The sequence below is a fragment of the Bidens hawaiensis genome, unplaced genomic scaffold, assembly GCF_021521415.1.
Source record: "Bidens hawaiensis isolate Kalapana, Puna unplaced genomic scaffold, B.hawaiensis_p1.1 tig00021181_1, whole genome shotgun sequence".
Taxonomy (NCBI): domain Eukaryota; kingdom Viridiplantae; phylum Streptophyta; class Magnoliopsida; order Asterales; family Asteraceae; genus Bidens; species Bidens hawaiensis.
Window position 1 is genome coordinate 86,733 of NW_027493275.1, and position 24,683 is coordinate 111,415.

Here is a 24,683-nt window from a genome sequence, read left to right on the forward strand (position 1 = left end):
TATCTGTTATATTGTGGGAAATCGACTGTTGTGTTTTTTTACTCTTAAACGTTGTCGCGTTGACCAATTAAATGAATGAGAACTTGACACTTGGAATATTTGGGCACGTAGGCATCTTCGGGTTAATTGACAGTTTTATAGGTGGTTAGATTCGTGGGTTTAAATCCGATGGGTGTATGTATGGGGAAAGGACTGGAGATTGATGGTTGTTTACGCTGTTGCATCGTTGCTGGTAATCTATTTGTTTAAAAGCTTGATTGTAGTTTGTGATAATCTGAAATGAGGGGGTGTTTGGATCTGTTACTGTTGGAGAAGCAGGGTGATGATATCAGTAATAGTAAATCCACCATATTACGATCACCACCTGACTTTGTTTATTTACAGTTTAATCAAACGAAAGGTATGAAAAACGCTTTATGTCTTCCTTTAAATGAGTGATCGAAACTTTTGTCTTGTTGAAAAGCGTTTCATTTCTAGTCTTCCATAAGCACCAGCATGCCATGAGAATTATCGCTTGGATTAGTTTCTTCTTGCCATCTTGAATCCTAACATTAAGTGTTCTTTAAGAGGTCTCGTGCTTGGAACTCAAAAATCAATGAGATACGACACTAGTTACTGATAGGTTGTCATATGACCAACGCCACGTAGCAAGTATTTAGAAGTTAGAACATGTTCCACCGATTCTAACCCGTCTTCACATAAAGGGCATGTAATGTATTAATGGTTGCCAACACATCTTGTCTTTGGAGTGCATCCGATGTTGCGATTCTCCATGTATTAATGGCTTTTCTTCGTATTTGTTACTGCCTCCGGCCGCCAGCGGCTCACTCGCAACACCTTGATTTCACCCTGTTCACCCGATTTTCGGTGAATATATTTGCTATTCTTTTCTAACTATGTTGGTTTTATACCTGAGTTCATGTATTTCTTTTCTTTTGTTTTTTACATAAGGATAACGGGGTGTTCTTATGCCATTTCCGGCGGCTCCGGCCATCTATGGTGGCGACGGAAATACAACATGCAGTGCCTTGCGTCTATTGTGACGTTAGATGCGGTGCACATGAGGTGTTCGGTGAAATGCACGCCTGTCCGTTTGGGTTTCTTAAAGGCTGTGAAGGTTTTCTGAGCTAGGTACGATGCACATAAGGTGTTTCACATTTGCTTTGTGGCGTTTATGTGTCTGCTGCCGAAATATGGCTATTTTTGGCCTTTTTAATAGTGTTTCTACACTTTGTTTCCAGCTATGTAGACATTTACTTGATGGTCCTTAGCTTGAAAACATTGGTAATTAACATTTTTGGGTTGATAAAGGCTATGATGATGAACTTGGTTTCATCTGAGTCTTCGAAGCTGTCTCAAATCTCAATTCATTGTTTCTTTATACTTGGTGTAAGGGTTTTTTAGTCAATAATCAATTTCGTTGAAACTGTGTTGCTTTGTTGAGGGCTATGACGACGGTCTATTATTTGGCGAGGCAATTGATGTTGCAACCATGGAAGAGATCTAAGCCACGAGTATTCGCTTGAACCTTATGTCTGGCTGTGATGACAGTCCGTTATTTGAAATGGCAGATATCTGAGCCTCAAAACGTTTATGGTTGTGATGTTATTTCTCTCACAGGCATGGCAACTTATGTTGCTGCCATGGTGCGGAGCCAAACCTATTGTGATTCAGCCTCTTTAGAACGGTTTATAACTATGATGATGTTCGTTTTTGGCATATGTTGCAGCCGTGATACCGCTAAAGGCGGGGTCCGGTGGTTGGTTGTGTGGTGGCGTCGTGGCAGGATCCGGATTAATTTCTACTGATTTGCTGCTACTTTGTATGAGGTTTGTCTCCTGTATGTGATTTTTAATAGTAAACATCAGCGCATCATGTCTTTCTGCCTGTGTCCAACTGATAGATAGCGTATTTGCGTTGTGTTTTATTCACTGTAATATGGCATCTGTTAAATGTTACTAGGCTATAACATTATATCCTGTGTATGCATCTGATAGTAAGGACATGTGTATTGTGTTTTTCTTTGTCACCTGCCTGACACATTACGCAGGTTTAGAAGTCTAGTTTTCCTTTGCTTATGCAGAGATTGTTATGGTGCTTTTGTGTGTTTATTTGAGCTTTGTTCGGTTGAGGATAGCAATGCTCACAACCTGTTAGATGTTCTCATGCTTATTACAAATGAGGATTAGAAATGTAGCTTCCACGACAAATTTAGAATATAGTTCATTTAGAAGGCCAGTAGTAACGGCTTATTTTGACCATTATCTATTGATTCATCTTTTGATCCTAGAAAATATAAAATTAAGAATTAATGACAATTGGCATGTTATCCTGTGAGTCATGGTTTATTTAAGAAAATGAGATTGTCATTATCCAATACACAAAACGAAAGAGGTATACAATAATACAAAATGTAAGCACAATGTTGCAGAACCTATTCTGTTAACAGAGGCTTTGGATTGTTGATATACCATGTTTAAATATGTTTGTCCAACTCAATTGTGTTATATTACCTCTGGTATGGAATTATTTTACATGTTGTAGTTTTGTTATCGTAATGGTTGTTTTTATAGAGCAATAAATTAAAGCATCGTCTTTTGTTGAAACTAATGTAATGCTTTTTTTAAAGGTCAGCAACAAGGAATGATGGTTCTTCCAACGAGCGATGACGGTGCTTCACAACGCTCAGGTGCAACCATAGGCAAAACTTCTAAACTTTTTCACAAATTAAACTTCGCACTAGAATATTATATATGTACCCATTGAACTCTTTGTAACTACATATTACATTATAACTTATAATGCAATATGTCTATGTCTATGCATTATCCTCAAAAGCCAACGTAACACACAAGTCATTTTAGCAGCTTTGATTTGCTCATGCCATATTGACTACAAGCCAAAACACAAACTAGAAATTAAATATATATTAACATTAATAACAAGCTTATCGAGGTAGAACTAAGTTCTATTGAAACTATTGGACGAATGATAAACTCGACGAATAATAAACTCAACGTAACTAATGAATCTTTGTTTTATAATCATTTGGGTAAACCCGTATATTGGAATGGATCTGTTTATTGGCCTCCCTTGTATCCTAATCACTATCACAATCTCTGGTACTTTAAAATAGATGTTGAACAGTTGCAGATGTTGCCTTTGCCGGAGGGATTGATGCCTTATGAAATACGGACAATGCATTTAGGGGAATCTAGAGGTCATCTACATTTAATAGTGCACACCAATCGTGAAGAGAATGGCTTACGCCCGAATGTGTTTGAGATGCTGAGAGATCATTCGGGATGGTTTGTCAAGTATCAAGTAGAGCTTGATGAGCTTTTGGGTGCCTTCCCGGGGATGATGTCCTCATCAGGCGGTTATGATTTCAAAGTCATTGATGTGGTTAGAGGTGAAGAAGAAGAAGATACGTTCATGGTGTTGTATGCTCAGGGAAAGATTATAACATACAACGCTCATGACAAGAGTTTGAAACAAATACTTTCTCTTCCTAGGCTCTATGAACTAAATTTCCATCGATACACCGAAACCCTAACTTCTTTTTAAAAGAGGATTCAGCTTGTTTACATTTTTTGTTTTTATGAAGGCGTTTTGAATGTGTGTTTCTAAAACATTAGTCTATATTCTATAAATTATGTAATTTGTGTCGTCTATTATTAATATGCTTTCGTTTGTCCATCTAAGCATATATTTGGTGGAATTGTCGGGTTAGGTCGGGCAGGGTAACAGGTCATACTAGGTTTGGGTCAAATCTGTTTTGGTTCAAGATGAACCGTTCTAAAAATGATTGTTCTGGTTCGGTCAGACTGGGTTTTGACCAAAATGAGTATAGTTCAAAACAAGCTATTTAATATAACAAGGATCTATATGTATGAGGTTGGCCAAAAATAGCAGTACCAGCTAAAAAGTTCAATTTTAATGTAGTAAAATAACCAAATATTGTATGCTACATGTAATATTTTAATGAGAAGGAAACTGAAGAACAATACTGAAGCCTATATTAGAGGTCTCACATTTTGGCTTAAAGGAGTTGTGCATCTGGCACGTGTTACTCTGTGTTTGTGCGGTTGTGTGATGGTAGGAAGTCGAATGAGATTTACTTCTTAAACCAGTTATCTAGTTATTGATTTATCGACACTACGCACTTGTTAATACAAAAAAATGGAATAACAGCTTTTTTGCTCTAGAATATTGATTATACATCATTACTGTTGGGCATATGAACAAGAAGCTGAAAGGCTTCATGGACTCTTTTACATGTTTGACTCTTAAAAGTCAAAGTCAACTATATTGTGACACGTCCCCTGTCAATTGACTGCACTTGAGTTTTTTTTAAAGTCAAATATATTAAAAAGAAAAAAACCAAAGAGTAACCACTTACAAGAGGCAAGTAGCCCGTAAAAAGGAAAAACGGAAAAGCTAAACAACAAAGTTCATAAAGAGAAATTAACAAAATTAAATCGACACCACTTCTCCCAGTCGAGACTAATCCTTTTGCTCCTCTGTTTGGCCCATAAGAAAGATGCCGATTTGATTTCAAACACCATCTTGGACATTGACAAGGGTGTGTTATAGGGGTGTGTTTTTTAACCGTACCCGAATAACAAACCCGAACCGAATGAACCTGATATCCAAATGACCCGACCCGAATGAACCCGATACGATTAAACTCCTAACCCGAACCCGAGAACAAACAATCGGGCCGGATTTGGGTTGTAATATCCCAAATCGGGTTAACCCAAATAACCCAAATATCTAGGTTCGATGTATTACTAGGATAGTGGCCCGTGTTACACACGAGTGGAAAATATTTCAAACATCATATACATATGTAGATATCATAAGAATTTTTTACCTTGTTCTCTGCAAAACTACAAGATGCAGGAAAAATATGTATAAATGGTGAGAATGAGAAACTGTATAAATATACAAATCATTGAATTGTTAAAGTAATAGTCATATTAAAAAAGGGAGCACAAATTTGTTATAAATGATTAATTGTAGTCAAAATCGGTTTTTAAATCATTTGAAAGGAAATAGTTGGTTATGATTCTAGAAAACATTAATTAGAGAATTAATTAGTGAGACTATGATTATAGAAACAATTAATTAGTGAATTATGTGGTAATTCTATAGATGGAAACCGAATGACTTGGAAGCTTATGTGGATATGCTAGTTGAAGGCTATATGGATATCTTGTTTTGCTTTAATAGTATAGTAAGATAAGATAAGCCTAGGATAACCAAAGATCTCATGCTTTCAAGTCTTGGTTGCTGCATGCGTATAGTCTATATATCATTAATAATTAGCTATGGCATGCTATATTCATTACATTCACAATTTAATTTAACAAAACCCGAAATCTTCATTGCATATATGCATTGATCAGTGGTTCTATTTTTCCATTCCACAATCCACATCTGCATATCATACTGATAGCACCGCACAAATCCGTGAAGCACTCCTATTACGCCCTGACTTGGTTCAATCAAATTTATTTCAAGGCAACACTTTAAATCTTATTAGATTAATCTAGTCTGATCTCTATTTCAAGGTAGCATTTTAAATCTTATCATAGATTAATCTAGTCTGATATTTGATTTAGTGTTTTCTACAACAGAGTTAGAAACGGAGGAGCAAACTTGAATGCATTTTTACAACCGTCACAATGAAGAGTGAAGACCGTTTAGAAGTTTACATTTATTAACTTTTTTATGGTTAATTTTATGTTTTAAACATTTTATTTCTACTAAGTTTTTGGAATTAAGAAGGTTTTGGATTTTCTTACAGTCGAATATGGCTGTATGTTGAAATTGACTTGATTATGGTTTCTTGAACGTTTGAACTATGGTTTTATTTATGATCTTGTTAAAAGATGAATTTTTTTAACTTGTTAAACCCGAAACCGACCCGAATTAACTTGATCCGAACAACCCGAAACCCGACCTTATTTGGGTTGGTTTTTGGGTCAATTTGCTTTGAGCTCAACCTGAACAACCCGACCCGAACAATCCGAAACCCGAATAAATACCCGAAAAACACCCCTAGTGTGTTATAGAAGACTACATCATTCCTCGACAACTAAATCATCCAGCATGTCGTTGCCAAATAAACTGAACTGCTCAACACTTCTCTTTTCATTTGATGATTTTGCTCGGATAATCCATAGTCTCTCCTATCGACTCAAAATCAGCCCTCTGAGATAGCTTCACCTAATCGAAAATAATCAGCCCTCTGAGGTAGCTGAAAGACAAGGGTACACGCACCAATCGGCCGGTGTCCCGGTGGTTGAGTGTTATGTGCCTTATGTCCAAGGCTTGATACAAAACTACTATCGAGTCGGGGGTCTCACCGAAATCAGTCTCTCTACTCCTAATGTAACACCCCATCCTAATGTCACACCCCAACCTAAGGCGGAAATGCCGGGGCGTGATCCGATTGCTCACAGCTCGAAGATACTATCATAAATATAAATGACAATATCTAATTAATTATTTGTTCAAATAACACACACAATAATCAAATACAATGATACAATTCAAATAAATAGATACAACCATTTAAATTCAAGTTTGTCTTCATTATAATCCTAAGGTCTTTCTAAATGTCCAAACTTCAATCTTCGATCAACCTGCATATGCGTAGAAAATGGAGTTTGATCAACAACACATGTTGAGTGAGATGATCACTAATTTTGAAACAACAAATAATATATATATATATATATATGTATATATATATATATATATAGTTAATTGAGAAATGATAAATGATAAATGCGTAAACCAATCTATGTGGTAATAATCAATCAAACCTTAACAAACCAAAATCAAGTTGTACTCGTGTGCCAATGAATTGTTGCCAAGCGAATCGGGCATTGATTACAATGACTAAATTGTCGGTTTACCTTCGCCAAGCGAATCGGGCTCCGGTTACTAAGACGGTCGTATGATCATACTAATGAGAACCCTCTACAAGGGGATATATTGGACCTCTCCGAAGTTATCAAGTAAACAATTAAACATGTAGCAATTAGCAAATAGCATTCAACTGAGATTCACACAATGATTATGTTTGCGATTTTGAGTATATATATATAATAGAAAATATGAGTAAGTACGCATATGTCCCTAAAACGTTAGAAAACAGTGTATAAAAAGGGGAATGATCAAACTCACCTGATCAATTAAGCCAAACGAGAATGATTACGACAAGAAACGATAATCAGCCTCTTCGAGAATTACCGACAAGGATCCTAATTAAATGATATTGCGAGTGAATCATAATGATATAATATGTATAACGAATTTAAGATTTCAATGTGATTTGAGTTACAGTTATGATTGGTATATTATGGATTGAACGATTGATCTCTACGAATTATTATTATTATTTAATTATAAAAATTCATTGTTTAACGTATATCAAACTTACAAATAATTAGTTTGAACAAATATAAATTGAGATCTATTATATAATAATTGTTTAAATATATAATTATAGTAAAATGCATATCTTAAAATCGTAACGAATTTTGATGGTAAAAATATAGTTGATACTTATAATACGTTTAATATGTTTATTATAGTTTTGTTTTAAAAATAATACGTATATATATATATATATATATATATATATATATATATATATATATATATATATATATATATATATTTATACATTGATAAAGACGTTTTAACAATGATAAGCCTCAATATTTGTGTCGGGTTTTAATAAAATAATAATGATTTATTATTATTAATAAGATATATACATATATATATATATATAGGGAGAGGATCAAGAAAAAACTCACCTTTAGAGAGAAAACTTAAAAACTTCTAAAGAATTATTTTTAATTAAAAATAAAAAAATATTTTCAAAATTTTGTTTTAGCCATTATTCTTATATTTTCTTATATTTCACTCGAAAAATATAAATAAAATAAGAAAATAAAAAAAATTAAAAAAAACCGCTATAATGCAAAAACGTATTACTGTGCGATACCGTTGTATTACACATGTGTATTACTATGTATTTTTGAGTTTAATAGTGTTTTATTGCATATATTCAATATTTGTGTATTGTATACGTGTAGTGGTGTTGTATTATATGGAAAAAATATAATAATAAAATAAAAGTCGATGTGATGCACATGTGCGTTAATGTTGTATTACACATACGTACTAATGTGTATTCGATGTGTGTATTAGTCTTATATTGCATATATACAATAGTGTGTATCAAATATGTGCAATAGTGTTGTATTTTATGCAATACAAACGCTTTTGCATATATGCAATGCACACTATTACACATGCGCACTATACCGACAAATTTTTTTTGAACCAATAACAACATATAAGAATAATGGAAAAAAAAGAAACTTAAAAATTTTTTTTTTTTAAAAAGTTAAAAATAGTTTTTTAGAAGTTTTTAAGAGTTTTTAAGTTTTCTCTCGAAGAAGAGTTTTCACTAGAACCCACACCCTATATATATATATATATATATATATATATATTCGAAAACTTGTAACGAGATTTATTTGACACGAAACGTTTTAACTTTAGAGTGTTGGTTTAAAGAAAATATTGTTAAATTAATATTTAATATTAATTATAATATATTACAAATAATTAAAACCAATCAAACCACCATCAAAAGAAAATACCAAAAATATATAGGCTGGCCAGACTCGAACCCGCGACCTTGGACGCCCCCAACCCGCGACCTTGTTTCTTAATGTTTAAAATTGTTTTAATTATATATAATATATTATAATTAATATTAAATATTAAATAAAAAATATTTAATTTAACCGACATCATAAAATTGACGTTTCGTGAAAATTAATCTCGTTACAGGTTTATATATATATATATATATATATATTAATAATAAATCACCATTATTTTATTTAAAACCCGACACTAATATTGAGGATTTTCGTTGTTAAGTTGTTTTTTTTATAAATTTACTCATATTTATATATATATATATACATATTATTATTATTCGTTTTGAACAAACCATAATAAACGTATTAATTATATTTTTACCATCGATTTTCGTTAAGGATTCTAAGATATAAATTTTATGATAATATTATATTTAAACGTTTATAGTAGATCTAATGTCATATTTATTTAAACTACTTGTACGTAAACTCGATTTTTATAACGAACAATGATTTTTATAATTAAATAATAATAACAATAATTAGTAGAGATCAATCGTTCAATCCATAAAGTACCCGACCATAAATGTAACTCTAATCATATCGCAATCCTAAATTCATCATACGTATTACGTCCTTTATAATTCATTCATAATATTATTTAATTAGGATTCTTGTCGGTAATTCTCGAAGAGCGTGATTTCCACTTTCTTGACACATTCTTTCCCGTTTGGCTTATTCAATCAGGTGAGTTTATCATTCCCCTATTTTACTCGATTTTCATAAACGTTTTGGGGACATATGCGCACGTATTCATATTTTCATACTAAATATATATTCAAACAAATGCATACGTGTTATTGTGAAGTGATTTAATCAAACTTATGTGCTATTTGCTTACTTGTGTTACCATTCAATCAATCTTATGTTGGAATTACTATTCTATCAATCATATAGCGGGTGTTCCTGCTGGTGACTAATGCCCCATTCGCTTGGCAACGGTCCACATACTTGTTTACGGTTTGATTTCATTATTCGCACTTATCACGTTATTCTTATTTTATTGTTGTGTCAAACTGGTGATATTCTCACTCAACTTTATGTTGACAAAACTCCATTTTATACGCATATGCAGGTTGATTGTATTGAAGATCAAAGTGTGGACACGTAGACGAGACTTTAGGATATAATCAAGTTAACATTTATTTGAGTTTAGTTTAAATTGTTTGTTGTATTTGGATATTGTGTGTGTAATTGAAATAAAATAATTAATTAGATATTGTCACATTTATATTATGATAGTATCTACGAGCTGTGAGCAATCGGATCACGCCCAACATTTCCGCCTTAGGTTGGGGTGTGACAAAATTGTTCATAAACCCTAAATCATCCGATTGATTTACCCGTTAAGAGTTTGTTAAATTAATGTTAGGGCTTCTGTTTATTAATGAAAGGCGATCTGTATACATAGTGCAATTACCTTAAATGATGAAGAAACCACAGAGGACGACGAACTCAGACTCGACGTCAAGAACAGATCGAACAGTAGGGTTACGGAAATTATTAACGCAATTAAGGTTAGGGGTTTGATTCGCCGGGTTACAGAGAAGGTGCATACATAAGGAATTGAATTAAGATCAAGCGTAGGTTATATATTCGATTTTTAGGTTATGACAGTTTGTGAAATAATTAAATTCGTATTATGTTTGATCTTGTTTTCCTAATTAATTACGTTGGTTTGGCCGAAAATAGTTATAATAATCATAAACACGATTCAATTCCAAATTTAGTACGAAGATTGTGGTTCAAGAAATCTATACGGGTCATGGATATGGGTATACGGATACGGGTTAACGGATTGGTAAATGGGTTATAAAAGTTTTATACAGAAATTTAAATTTAGTCCTGAAGCTTTGATGTGGATACAAAAGAGGGTTAAAGTTTATGTTTTGGGGTTCAAAATAAACATTTTCCAAAGTTTTATATATATTAAATAAATATAATAAATAAATATAAATTGTATAGAATTTCCTCGATAAACGTGCCACTATTTTAGCGATAAAATTTCCCGAATATGAAACGAGTCGAGTTATGGATTTAAATTTGTATGCGGAAAAACCCGAGTTGTTACAGTCTCCCCTACTTTAGGGAATTTCGTCCCGAAATTAAGAAAAATCACAACATCATCGTTTTGAAATCAATTATATTTTTAACGAAAACAATCATAACATAGAACTTATAATAACCGAAGCAACACTTCAAATGACAATCCGATTAGGGCAATTATATATAGGATGTACCAGCGGCGTATCCATCATGTCCTTATCATCTCATCATTTTTACCGTTACCCAAGCTACCTTAGGTTCTAGATGATGTCACATAATTCTACGTATTATGATTTCCATGCGAGGACTCGGATAATTATGTATGCATCCATAATTACTCTTATTGTCGGATGGTCCGCATAATCCGTTCTATCATGTGGGTTGTCAAACATTTAAAATAAAATTTTGAAAAGAAACAATTGTTTTGATAATTCTAAATATAGTTTCAAATCATAATTCATAAATATTTAGTTGAATTAATCAAATCGTGAGATTTCGAAAACCTCTTTTGCTTTTAAAAGTATAATTTTGTAATTGAAGAAAATAGATTTGGTGATTTAGGTGTTATTAAGATAATCGAGAATAAGGTAATGAGATAGAGATACAAGATCCTAATAGTTTAATTTTGATAAAGGAAACTTTATTCATGAAATGAAATACTTAAATAGTTCAAATTGAAATAATCAAATGTCGCGAATAACTAAAGAGTCGATACAATGCAATAATGAAAAGATAAGATAACTTAAGATAGGAAAGCAACAAAAATCTTCAGAGTCTTCAAGCATCTTCAGTTACGGTAGATGTGATTCGCTTGACTTGGAGCACTTAAGGTAGTTGAATCCATAATAACTTGAGTAGTCGGTGCAGGTGGATATGGAGTAGGTTGAACTTGGAAAGACGACACTAGTGAGGTTTGGGTGGTGTAGACTTGGTAAACTTGAACTTGCGGGTATGGAGTTGGATAAGGGTGAGTCATATTGGTGTTAGGAGTTTGCAGTGGATATGGTTGATGGGTCGGGACTCAAGAAGCAATAGGGATGTAGCAAGGGGCAGGCATAGCTTGAGCTTGATGTGCATGGATAAGTCGAGGGCACGCATTGCGAAGATAACTTGGATTTCCACAATTATAGCAACCACGGGTAGTAGGGGGTTTAGGAGTAGATGGTGCACGAAAAGTATTTGCAAGGTGGCCATAACGGTTGAATTGGGTGCATAGACGGCACAAGGATTGGGTCGGATGATGATAGTCACAAGTAGAGCATAACGGGAAAAGCCCGGTATAGGTTTTCTTGTTAGGAGCATTTTGGGGGGAGGGTGAAGGGTTGGTTTGGTTAGCATAGTTGAACTTACGTTTGTGACGAGAAGAGTTGTCATTGCGCAAAGTGGGTTTGGGTTCAGCCCTAGCATCAGTTGGGGATTTGGTTTTCATCTTCAACAGGGTCATCGGGACGTGAGGCAGCAAGAGCAATAGCTTCCTTGAATTCCTCCCATGGCATACTCGTAGCAATCCCAAGCATTGCAGAAACAATTTCCTTAGTGATCCTAGCAATCAAACGGTGATCACGGGCAGCCGACGGACGATGTTGATTATGACTATGATTTCATAAGGAAGACATTCTACGAGGACTAAGGATCAAAATGTGTAAGATGACAGGTGAGTTGTAAGAATAAGTTGATATGAAATAGCGGGGATGCGTATGTAGATGTATATGTATTAGTACTAGTGAAGACTCGAGGACGAGTCAGGAATTAAAATAATTTATATATGATTTGGAAGCAATTAAGTAAATAATATGTTATAAAATTTTTCCAAACATAAGATAACCAAGCATATCAAACGAGTTGACCTCCCATGAGTTTTCATGGCAATTTGAATGGCCCAACTAAATAAACAACATAAAGTTTGTGAATTGGCCTCCCATGAGCATTCCATGGCATTTTGTTGGCCCAATTCAAATATAATAAACAATTGAGTTGGTCAGCCCATGAGCGTGTACATGGCATTTAACTGACCCAACTAATTAACGAATTATCGAATCAATGGAGTTGTTCGGACCATGAGCATTACATGGCATTTAACCGACTCAACTAAATATCGAATCAACGAATCAAATATAAGTAGTTGGTGTATCTCGGGAACCACCGCGGACGATACGTTCCAACCCAAAAATAAAATTGAAAACGGTTTAAGAAATGAATAGTTGGAGTGCCCATGGAATTCCATGGATTTTTCACCCAACTAAGCATTTAAAATAATATAAAAACACAATTTGGAAGTATAACCGTTTAGCCAATTACGGGTACCACTAGAAGTTATGGTTGTACGAGATTTGTCATACCCCCACGCTTCAAGGTGAAAGAGTAAAACACGGAAATTCTTAGGGAATTTCCCACAATAAAAGGTAATCTACTAAAATTAAGAGTATTAAAAATATTTTGAAAGTTGAGGTATAACCTCGGAATTCGTGTTTGTGTACAACAAATAAACAAGATAAATACAATTTAAATAATTAATCTAAGCAAGCTGTAAACAATTTATTAAATAACACATAAGGCAGTTTAGATAAGCACGTATAGGGTTCCTAACATATGTCTAGGACAATTTCTAACGACCTATCTTATAACCTTCGGCTCTGATACGAATCTGTCACATCCCAACCTGAGGCGGAAATAACGGAGAGTGATCCGATTGCTCACAGCTCGAAGATACTATCATAAATATAAATGACAATATCTAATTAATTATTTTGTTCAAATAACACACAAAATAATCAAATACAATGATACAATTCAAATAAATAGATACAACAATTTAAATTCAAGTTTGTCTTCATTATAATACTAAGGTCTTTCTAAATGTCCAAACTTCAATCTTCGATCAACCTGCATATGCGTAGAAAATGGAGTTTGATCAACAACACATGTTGAGTGAGATGATCACCAATTTTGAAACAACAAATAATATATATATATATATATATATATATAGTTAATTGAGAAATGATAAATGTGCAAACCAATCTATGTGGTAATAATCAATCAAACCTTAACAAACCAAAATCAAGTTGTACTCGTGTGCCAATGAATCGTTGCCAAACGAATCGGGCATTGATTACAATGACTAAATTGTCGGTTTACCTTCGCCAAGCGAATCGGTCTCCGGTTACTAAGACGATCGTATGATCATACTAATGAGAACCCTCTAGAACGGGATATGTTGGACCTCTCCGAACGTTATCAATTAACCAATTAAACATGTAGCAATTAGCAAATAGCATTCAACTGATATTCACACAATAATTATGTTTGCGATTTTGAGTATATATATAATAGAAAATATGAGTAAGTACGCATATGTCCCCAAAACGTTAGAAAACAGTGTATAAAAAGGGGAATGATCAAACTCACCTGATCGATTAAGTCAAACGGGAATGATTACGACAAGAAACGATAATCAGCCTCTTCGAGAATTACCGACAAGGATCCTAATTAAATGATATTGCGAGTGAATCATAATGATATAATATGTATAACGAATTTAAGATTTCAATGTGATTTGAGTTACAATTATGATTGGTATATTATGGATTGAACGATTGATCTCTACGAATTATTATTATTATTTAATTATAAAAATTCATTGTTTAACGTATAATCAAACTTACAAACAATTAGTTTGAACAAATATAAATTGAGATCTATTATATAATAATAATTGTTTAAATATATAATTATAGTAAAATTCATATCTTAAAATCGTAACGAATTTCGATGGTAAAATTATAGTTGATGCTTATAATACGTTTAATATGTTTATTATAGTTTTGTTTTAAAAATAATACGTATATGTACATATATATATATATATATATACATTGATAAAGACATTTTAACAATGATAAGTGATATGCAGAAAGCGGTCTATTAAACCAAACCTAACTTAGACACTCTAGTTTTAAATTTATAAATCTAGACTCTCCTAATGCTAGACCACTAGACAGGAAAGTGTACCTATCGACTGTAGTAAAACCTAATAAAGTTCAGACGTCGAACCCACAGGACACTAGTGACACCTAAACTAGACTTTGACTAAATTAAACTAAACTGAATTAATTTATTTTTGTGTTTTTTTATTATTAAATATAAATTAAAAAATGCTTAAACTAAAACTGACACGAAAATTAGATACGAACAAACCGGAAAGGAACTTATATAGGGGAAAACAACTACCTAGGTAAGGAATCCTACTAATCAACTCGTAAACTCTCGGAATTGGATTTATGATCGGTAACCGGATTCTAAAAATTTGAAACTTAAGGCATAACTAAAGCATGCTAGATCACCTCCCGGTCTCACCAACAATACCTAAGAACCCTAAATATCATGTAAGCTCAACGGTTTAATGGTTCGGATCACCTTCCGGTCTCACCTAACCTAACTTTACTAAGGTACCCAAAGATTAAATCACCTCCCAGTCTCTCTAATCACAAAACACCCTAAAGCGTAAGGGATATTCTTATTGAATTCAATTATAATTCGGATATGTAAGAATCTAAAGAAGTCTAGGGCAACTCACTCCCGTGCAATCACTACCCAAACCCGCAAAAGACCAAAACAGACGACACTTAATTATCTCTCGGTCCCTCAAGTGGCAGAATATAAGGTATCTCTAAACTCTCAATTACCGTTCCTATGGAATATGTTAACTATAAACCATAAACTAGTTGTAAACACACAGTAAACAACCTAATACTGTAACATCCCGAAATTTCAAAGGTAATATTAATTATATTACTTATTATTAGATGGAAAGTTTACTCGGGTTATCAGGAAATAAATAAAAGAATAGGAGTTGGTATGGGTCTTGGACTTGGATTAATTCCCGTAGTATATAATCGAGAACCAAGACTCTTCCACCATTTTTCACCAACTCCCTTTCACACCCACACCCAAACACTCTCAATTCTAGAGAGAGAAACTAGAGAGAGAAAGTTCTCAAATCACAAATCCGAGTTCACAATCTTGTTCCTAGTCGTTTTTGGTAAGTCCCTCTCGAAAATCATCCGTTTTCATAACCATTTCGGCCTCAAATCGAGCAAAAACGTAACTTGAGTTTTCGGGTCAAAAACCGCCTTGTTTTGGTGTCAAAATGCAAGCTTTTGTGTTTAAAAGTACTAGGAATCGATAGCCCTTTCAATCCCGAGCATTTCCATGTCAAAAACTTCGATTTTGGGTCAAAAATCTGGAAAATCTGGAAAACCCGTAGTTTTCTCCGTCGCCCAGCTTGAAGGAGTCGAATCAGACTCATTCGATCGAACCAGTCGATCGAATCAGTCCATTCGATCGAATGTGTAGATCGAACAAGTCCAGTCGACCGATTAGGGAAGCAACCGAATGGTCTCCAACTCATTCGATCGAATGAGTTTTGTATTCGATCGAATGAGTGTTGTATTTGATCGAACGTGTGTCTATTCGATCGAACGTGTTCCTATTCGATCGAACGTGTTCCTATTCGATCGAACGTGTTCCCTAATCGATCGAATCAAGCCAGAACCAAGTTGTTTCCAAGATTCGCCTGAAGTGAAGTTCGTTTATAAAATAAATTAAAAACCTAATGGAAAATGTGTTAAGGCGGTTATCGAAAATGAGTAGTAGTAATAGTAGTAGTAGTAATTGATATGTGTAAATATTATACAGTTAGCCGAGCCCAGTTAAAGAAAGGAATTACGATCAACGGCGAGCGTAACAGGATCCAGGTGAGTTTCTAGCCCCATTTCCTTGTTATGTTTTCGGGGCTGTGTGCATACTCGATGTGAAGTGTGAATACACTTACCTTTAGTGGTAAGTGTATGCTATAGATGTTATACGAGGTATATATTTTATAATGCTTGTCGGAACGTGAACGATCTTCGGATATTGCACGCATCGCCAAGGATAGTGATTGCCAAGTGGTTGATAGTGTGTATGAATGTTATGATGTGACTTGATTATTACGTAAATACTGAACTGATATGAAGTGTGATATAGGCAAGTAGAGGTAGAGTGTGTTAGAAGTGGCAAGAGTCTAGTAAGGGTGTTAGTGGCATAACGTGAGCGCGTGATAGGGAAAGCCTGTACGTGCCATCGTTATTATGTGTGTATGATTGTTGATGTTACTTGCTTAGTATGTAAATAAGGTGCTGATAGGAAGTGGGTTATAGACAAGTAGAAGTATAGTGTGATAGAAGTGGATAGGGGTCTAGTAATAGAGTTAGGGGCATAACGTGAGCACGTGGTAGAGTGAGTCTATGCGTGTCTTCGTTATTAAAGTGGCACAAGTGGCACAAGTGGCACAAGTGGCACAAGTGGCATAAGTGGCATAAGTGGCATAAAGTGGCACAAGTGGCATAAGTGGCATAAAGTGGCACAAGTGGCATAAGTGGCATAAAGTGGCACAAGTGGCATAAAGTGGCATAAGTGGCTAAGCTGTAGGGGTAATTAAGAGGCTAAGCTATAGGGGTAATTAAGTGGTTAAACAGTGGCATGTTAGACAGTGGACTATGTGTCTTCGGATACGTATATATATATTGTATGAAGTGGTTGTATGTTAAGTTGCTTGATTAACTAGAACTCACTCAGCGTAGCTGACTTTTAGTATGCACGCAGGTGAGCGGATTATAGAGTTAGCATGAGGATGACACACGGCATGGATTGAACGACTGGCATCTGAAGAAAGAAGTGAAGATGTTTAAAATATAAAGTTTTGTGTTATGGTGTCAAAGAAAAGATTTAATGTTTTGTAACAAATGATTGACGTTTTATATTCCGCGAAAAGTTTTAATAAACTCTGATTTGAAGAACTGTGTTTATGAGTAAATCCGACGCTAAAGTAGGGCTACCGGGTTCGGGGCCTTACAAGTTGGTATCAGAGCAAAGTTCGAGAGATTTAAGCATCCTACATGCTTAGACTCGAACAGAGAATGGGATTTAAGTAAGAAAAGAAAGAAGATGCCAGTTCAAGAATGCCATGTGTTGCTCAAGCAAGATCAGTAAAGGTAAGGTGTATGATTAAATGATAATTGTTAATGAGAAAGGAAAGATATGTGAACGGTAGGGATAGGAATAATTGATTGTTTACTTTGACAAACTGCTTAAGTAGAACCAGCACAAATAGACTCATAAAGGGAAGTGTATAGGACACGGAAAGTAACGTGATCAGCTAATCACAACTGGCCACTGTTATTACCTGTTAGCCTTACTATCCTTGTACTAAATAGTTCCTTGAGTGATGATGTTTGTGTTTTCCCTTGTAGAATACTAATGGCGGGAGCTGGAGAATTTGTTGGAACTGGGGGTCGCATTGGACGTCGTGGCAGGCCTCGTCTTGTCCGGCAACCCTCGGTAGAAGAAGCTTCCCACACCGAAGATGAAGGAAGCGCAGCTGGAGGAGACCAGAACAACAACGAAGGAGTTCAACTTAGCCCTGCAGTTCAAGCAGCCATTGTCCAAGCGGTAGTTGCTGCTGTGAAGAATCTGAACCCCGAAGGATCTGCTGGAAGCCGTGAACGAACTGCTGAAGGGGCAGGTGGTGATGGAAGGAAAGATGGGGAAGAGGAAAGAGGCGCCTCGAGTGGGGGTAAGTCTATAAAAGTTGATGACAGGAGAGGAGGCCAAGGTGGGTGCAGCTATAAATCCTTCAAGGGATGCGACCCGCCGAAGCTGACTGGTTTAGGAGACGCAATTGCCACTCTTCAATGGATAACTGCCATGGATAAAGTTATCCGAATCAGCGAGTGTCATCCTGACCAAGCAGTGGGTTATGCCACTCAGTCATTTGGAGATGAGGCTATGTATTGGTGGGAGAGTGTGGAGCAGAGGAAGACCCGTGAAGAGATCAAGGCAATGGGATGGAATGACCTAAAGGACATGGTGATGAGGAAGTTCTGTGCTGACGCCGAGGTTGAAAGGGCGGAGATGAAGTTCCTAAACTTGAGAGCTGGGACTTTGACACATCGTGAGTATACTACTGAATTCAACCGCATGTCTAGGTTGGTACCTGACATGGTGAACACTGAGGCTAAGAGAATCAAGTGTTACGTGAGGGGATTACCACAGAGAGTCCGCATGTTAGTCAGGACAAGCAAACCCGTCACCTTTGAGTCTGCGGTCGAGTTGGCGGAGATGGTCTATGATGATCTGGCGGCGGATGATGTGGGAGTGGAAGATGAGGAAAAAGGGAAAGGAACTAAAAGAGCTGGGGATGTCGTGGAGCGTGAAGGGAGAAAGACACAGACGATGGCAGGAAGGGAAGCATGTAAAGTGTGCGGGAAGATGCACTTGGGGGAATGTAAGGCTGGTCCAAATCAGTGCTACCGATGTGGGAGGAAGGGACACATCTCCCGTGAATGCACCGAGGACCAGAAGTGTTACAAGTGTGGTAAGTCAGGTCACATAGCTAGGGAGTGTGGAGAAGCCGTGGCAGTGGGGGAAGGAAGAGGAAACGCGTGAAAGGATGGTCTATTAGCTGCTGAGAAGGTTGCAGGAGAATAAGTGGCATGTCACAGTTGTTTTATGTTTAGTAGTTAAAGAGTGTTTTATATTACAGTTGAACCTGTGTTTGTTTAGCAAGTTTGAATGATTTCCTTTTATGTTATGAAGTACTTGTGACTTCTTGTGTTTTTGTATGAACGATCTATGAATTTATCTGAATGCATGTTGGTTATGATAAATAGTTGTGTGATGGTTAAGCGTCGCCTTAGGAGTTAGCGTTATGATGCAAAACAAGGTTCCTCGGGAAGGCGATACGAGACTTGGTACATCGAGGGCTTCATGGACGAGCTACCTTAAATAGCTAAAACACATGACCACCATTCGATGACTACGAGTCAGGAGTAAGGAGGATAACTCAGAAAGCAAGCGATTCAGTAAAGCGTGTAAAACTAAGAAGTTTTTCTTTTATAGGGAATAAGTTAGGTTTCGGGGACGAAACCTCTTTAAGGAGGGAAGACTTGTAACATCCCGAAATTTCAAAGGTAATATTAATTATATTACTTATTATTAGATGGAAAGTTTACTCGGGTTATCAGGAAATAAATAAAAGAATAGGAGTTGGTATGGGTCTTGGACTTGGATTAATTCCCGTAGTATATAATCGAGAACCAAGACTCTTCCACCATTTTTCACCAACTCCCTTTCACACCCACACCCAAACACTCTCAATTCTAGAGAGAGAAACTAGAGAGAGAAAGTTCTCAAATCACAAATCCGAGTTCACAATCTTGTTCCTAGTCGTTTTTGGTAAGTCCCTCTCGAAAATCATCCGTTTTCATAACCATTTCGGCCTCAAATCGAGCAAAAACGTAACTTGAGTTTTCGGGTCAAAAACCGCCTTGTTTTGGTGTCAAAATGCAAGCTTTTGTGTTTAAAAGTACTAGGAATCGATAGCCCTTTCAATCCCGAGCATTTCCATGTCAAAAACTTCGATTTTGGGTCAAAAATCTGGAAAATCTGGAAAACCCGTAGTTTTCTCCGTCGCCCAGCTTGAAGGAGTCGAATCAGACTCATTCGATCGAACCAGTCGATCGAATCAGTCCATTCGATCGAATGTGTAGATCGAACAAGTCCAGTCGACCGATTAGGGAAGCAACCGAATGGTCTCCAACTCATTCGATCGAATGAGTTTTGTATTCGATCGAATGAGTGTTGTATTTGATCGAACGTGTGTCTATTCGATCGAACGTGTTCCTATTCGATCGAACGTGTTCCTATTCGATCGAACGTGTTCCCTAATCGATCGAATCAAGCCAGAACCAAGTTGTTTCCAAGATTCGCCTGAAGTGAAGTTCGTTTATGAAATAAATTAAAAACCTAATGGAAAATGTGTTAAGGCGGTTATCGAAAATGAGTAGTAGTAATAGTAGTAGTAGTAATTGATATGTGTAAATATTATACAGTTAGCCGAGCCCAGTTAAAGAAAGGAATTACGATCAACGGCGAGCGTAACAGGATCCAGGTGAGTTTCTAGCCCCATTTCCTTGTTATGTTTTCGGGGCTGTGTGCATACTCGATGTGAAGTGTGAATACACTTACCTTAAGTGGTAAGTGTATGCTATAGATGTTATACGAGGTATATATTTTATAATGCTTGTCGGAATGTGAACGATCTTCGGATATTGCACGCATCGCCAAGGATAGTGATTGCCAAGTGGTTGATAGTGTGTATGAATGTTATGATGTGACTTGATTATTACGTAAATACTGAACTGATATGAAGTGTGATATAGGCAAGTAGAGGTAGAGTGTGTTAGAAGTGGCAAGAGTCTAGTAAGGGTGTTAGTGGCATAACGTGAGCGCGTGATAGGGAAAGCCTGTACGTGCCATCGTTATTATGTGTGTATGATTGTTGATGTTACTTGCTTAGTATGTAAATAAGGTGCTGATAGGAAGTGGGTTATAGACAAGTAGAAGTATAGTGTGATAGAAGTGGATAGGGGTCTAGTAATAGAGTTAGGGGCATAACGTGAGCACGTGGTAGAGTGAGTCTATGCGTGTCTTCGTTATTAAAGTGGCACAAGTGGCACAAGTGGCACAAGTGGCATAAGTGGCATAAGTGGCATAAAGTGGCACAAGTGGCATAAGTGGCATAAAGTGGCACAAGTGGCATAAGTGGCATAAAGTGGCACAAGTGGCATAAAGTGGCATAAGTGGCTAAGCTGTAGGGGTAATTAAGAGGCTAAGCTATAGGGGTAATTAAGTGGTTAAACAGTGGCATGTTAGACAGTGGACTATGTGTCTTCGGATACGTATATATATATTGTATGAAGTGGTTGTATGTTAAGTTGCTTGATTAACTAGAACTCACTCAGCGTAGCTGACTTTTAGTATGCACGCAGGTGAGCGGATTATAGAGTTAGCATGAGGATGACACACGGCATGGATTGAACGACTGGCATCTGAAGAAAGAAGTGAAGATGTTTAAAATATAAAGTTTTGTGTTATGGTGTCAAAGAAAAGATTTAATGTTTTGTAACAAATGATTGACGTTTTATATTCCGCGAAAAGTTTTAATAAACTCTGATTTGAAGAACTGTGTTTATGAGTAAATCCGACGCTAAAGTAGGGCTACCGGGTTCGGGGCCTTACAAATAAGCATCTATACATGAAAGACCTTCACAAAGACGCATATGGAACAATAAATTAATACCAAATACGCATACGCATCATAACCAAAGACAATAAAAACTTTTACCAAAGCAAAAACCAATCAATAAACAATCCAAAACCAAAAACAAAACAAGTCTAACAAGTATTCATCCAAACCCATGCAGTTTCACAGTCTAGCCGCTCATAATAATAGATGAAACAAAAATAATATATGAACCACGGTTCATCGTAAAACAAATAATATTATTTGAGCTACTAGCCTGATTAAATTAATTGAGCTACTAGCCTGATTAAATTAATTGAGCTGTTTGTTTAGTTTCACCAGTGTGCTAGTCTGCTTATTCTGATTCCCCCTCGTGGATAAACTCTATTCTTTTGAGCTCCTTACCCGCTTGTCTCTTTTCTTTTCTTTTATTTGTCGAAACCACAAAACAAGCAGGTTTTTTGACCCACCTCACAAGAGGCGGCTCCCCCTCCTGGTCCACCCAGTTTGTTATAAACCAGTTATAAACCAGTTTGTTCACCTCCATTGCACGTGGACCTCTTGTCACGTAACATGAGTGAAATTGTTACGATGGTATGCTGCGTGGACTTCTTGCCAATAGAATGGCTAATTGAGGCCTTTAGGTTTCGGGCTGGCAAGGCACACTTCCTCTTTTCGATCAATTGACGAATATACTATGTCTCTAACACTGCATTCTTGAGTTTTTTATTTAAGGGTTTGGAAAATAAAAGATAAGAAAATTTTCATTTTTTCATTCTTGAGTTTTTTTATTAAAAGAAAAGAAAGAGAATGGAAAGAAAAGTTAAGGCTTTTTTCCTTCAAAACTTTCCAGCCAAATATGGTATGATTCGGAAGGAAAGTTTATAGTCATGTATAATATTACTAATTTACCCTATTTTTTCCTTCCTATATAACTCAATATTAAGGACATGATTGTAAAGTTACCATTTTTTTTCCTATCTTTTTCTTTCTATCTAACTCAAGAATGTAATTAACACTTTCTTTTTTATTCTTTTATTTTGACTCGAAAATGTCTTTTAAATATATAATTTATTTTCCTTTCTTCCCCTATCCAATCTTATCAGTTATTTTCTTTGTATTTTAAACCCGAGAATGCAGTGTAAATTGTATCTACAGTTTGGCTTGGAAACCCTAATAATGGTGACCGCAACAGACAAAACCCAGAAAAGGCAGGTTTCCACGGAGCAACAATCCATGTCGGGAGCAGTGGTGGGGTCTAGTGATGACCTTTTAACCGAAATCCTTGTCCGGCTTCCTGTTATGATGTGTTGTAAAACACTCGTATTTTCCGTACCTTTTATCTACGTAATATATTATATTTTATGTGTTTTTACTTGATTTATTTAGGTTTTACGTAAGTTTAATAACCTTGTAGGTTTTGGGTAAAAGAAAGGAAGAAACCGGGACTTTTCAAGCTTTTTACAAGCCTTTTACGCATACAAGTTCAAGACAAAGCTCAAGGCCTGACCCGTATGCATCATGGAGGCCCAAGACCATATTATATTATATTATATTATATAAAAAAAATAAAACCTAATCAGCCTAGAGAGCTGCTGATCAGATTTAGCAGCACAACAGCAGCACAACAGCAGCCAACAGCAGCACAGCAGCAACAACAGCAGCAACCAACAGCAGCAGGAAGAAAAGAAAAGAAAAAAAAAGTGTTGTTCGGCTAGGGTTTGATCGTGTGACGGCTAGGGAAGGAAGAATACACAAGAATCTAGCCTCGGGAAGGTTCGACATCAGTTTACTCAGCAAGGAACGGCCGGGAATTCATCATATATCCTTCATTTTTCACATTGTTCATTTCTTTGATTATCTTGTTCAATTGTTTACTAGTTTTTGCAATTGATTGATAGATTGAATTGTTTATGAGTATTGTTGATTGTTGAATGATATTTGAGATGATTAGTAGGAGTTTTATGATGTTTTATTTGATCATTAGCTGCTGTCCAAAAACTATGTTCGGCTAAACTTGTTAGTTCTACCTAGGGAAGATGAAAATTGTTGAGTTTTGATGAGTTTAATGGATTGTTTGATTAATGGACTTGAATTGCTATTGTAAAGTTTGATTTATACATGAAATAGGTTGTGTTTAGTGGCTGGAAATTTTAGTGATTCATTGCATAAACCCCGTGTGTTGATTGATTAGTTTTGTATTGATTGATCGGTGCATTGTTTGATTCTAGACTTTGTGTTTAGGGTTTGTTTGCGGTAGGTACCACCGTAGGGTTTTGTTGCGTGAATTTGTGATAAAATTACAGCGTTTAAACATCTTTCAAGAGACTGAGAGGTGATAGGAAGTAGGGTCGTCTCATTGCCTTTGCATGCTAGAATAGGGATTGCGCGAGAGCGAGTTCGTTTCTTGTCAGGTTTAGGTATTTGAGCGACTAGTTGATCTATTTTGGTTTAAGTTGAATTGTTCCTCTATCCTTGGTTGTGTAGTATTCATTACCATTAGGGTCTAGTGTTGGTGAGACCGAGAGGTGATCCTTCATTAGAACACGTTAGCAATTATTTCCCGGTTTGGTCGTTTTAGGCGATTTTGAGTAGTTTAGGCTTGTTGAGTGAGACCGAGAGGTGATCCAGTGAGCCCGAGCGATCCTTAGTCGTGTCATCTTTAGGGACCGGTGTCTTGAAGTTATTCAATCCATTAGCTTGTTAGGCCTACAATTTGATTCAGACCTAGGTAGACGTTTTTCTCCATCTTA

General features: G+C 35.9%; 1 long non-coding RNA gene across 1 annotated transcript; it reads left to right on the forward strand.

Moving 5' to 3' along the window:
- Positions 1-1,406: 1,406 nt before the first annotated feature.
- Positions 1,407-2,690, forward strand: LOC143562883 (uncharacterized). Its single transcript, XR_013140572.1, has 3 exons — positions 1,407-1,533; positions 1,684-1,829; positions 2,630-2,690. It is a non-coding gene; the product is annotated as an uncharacterized LOC143562883 (long non-coding RNA).
- Positions 2,691-24,683: the final 21,993 nt, after the last annotated feature.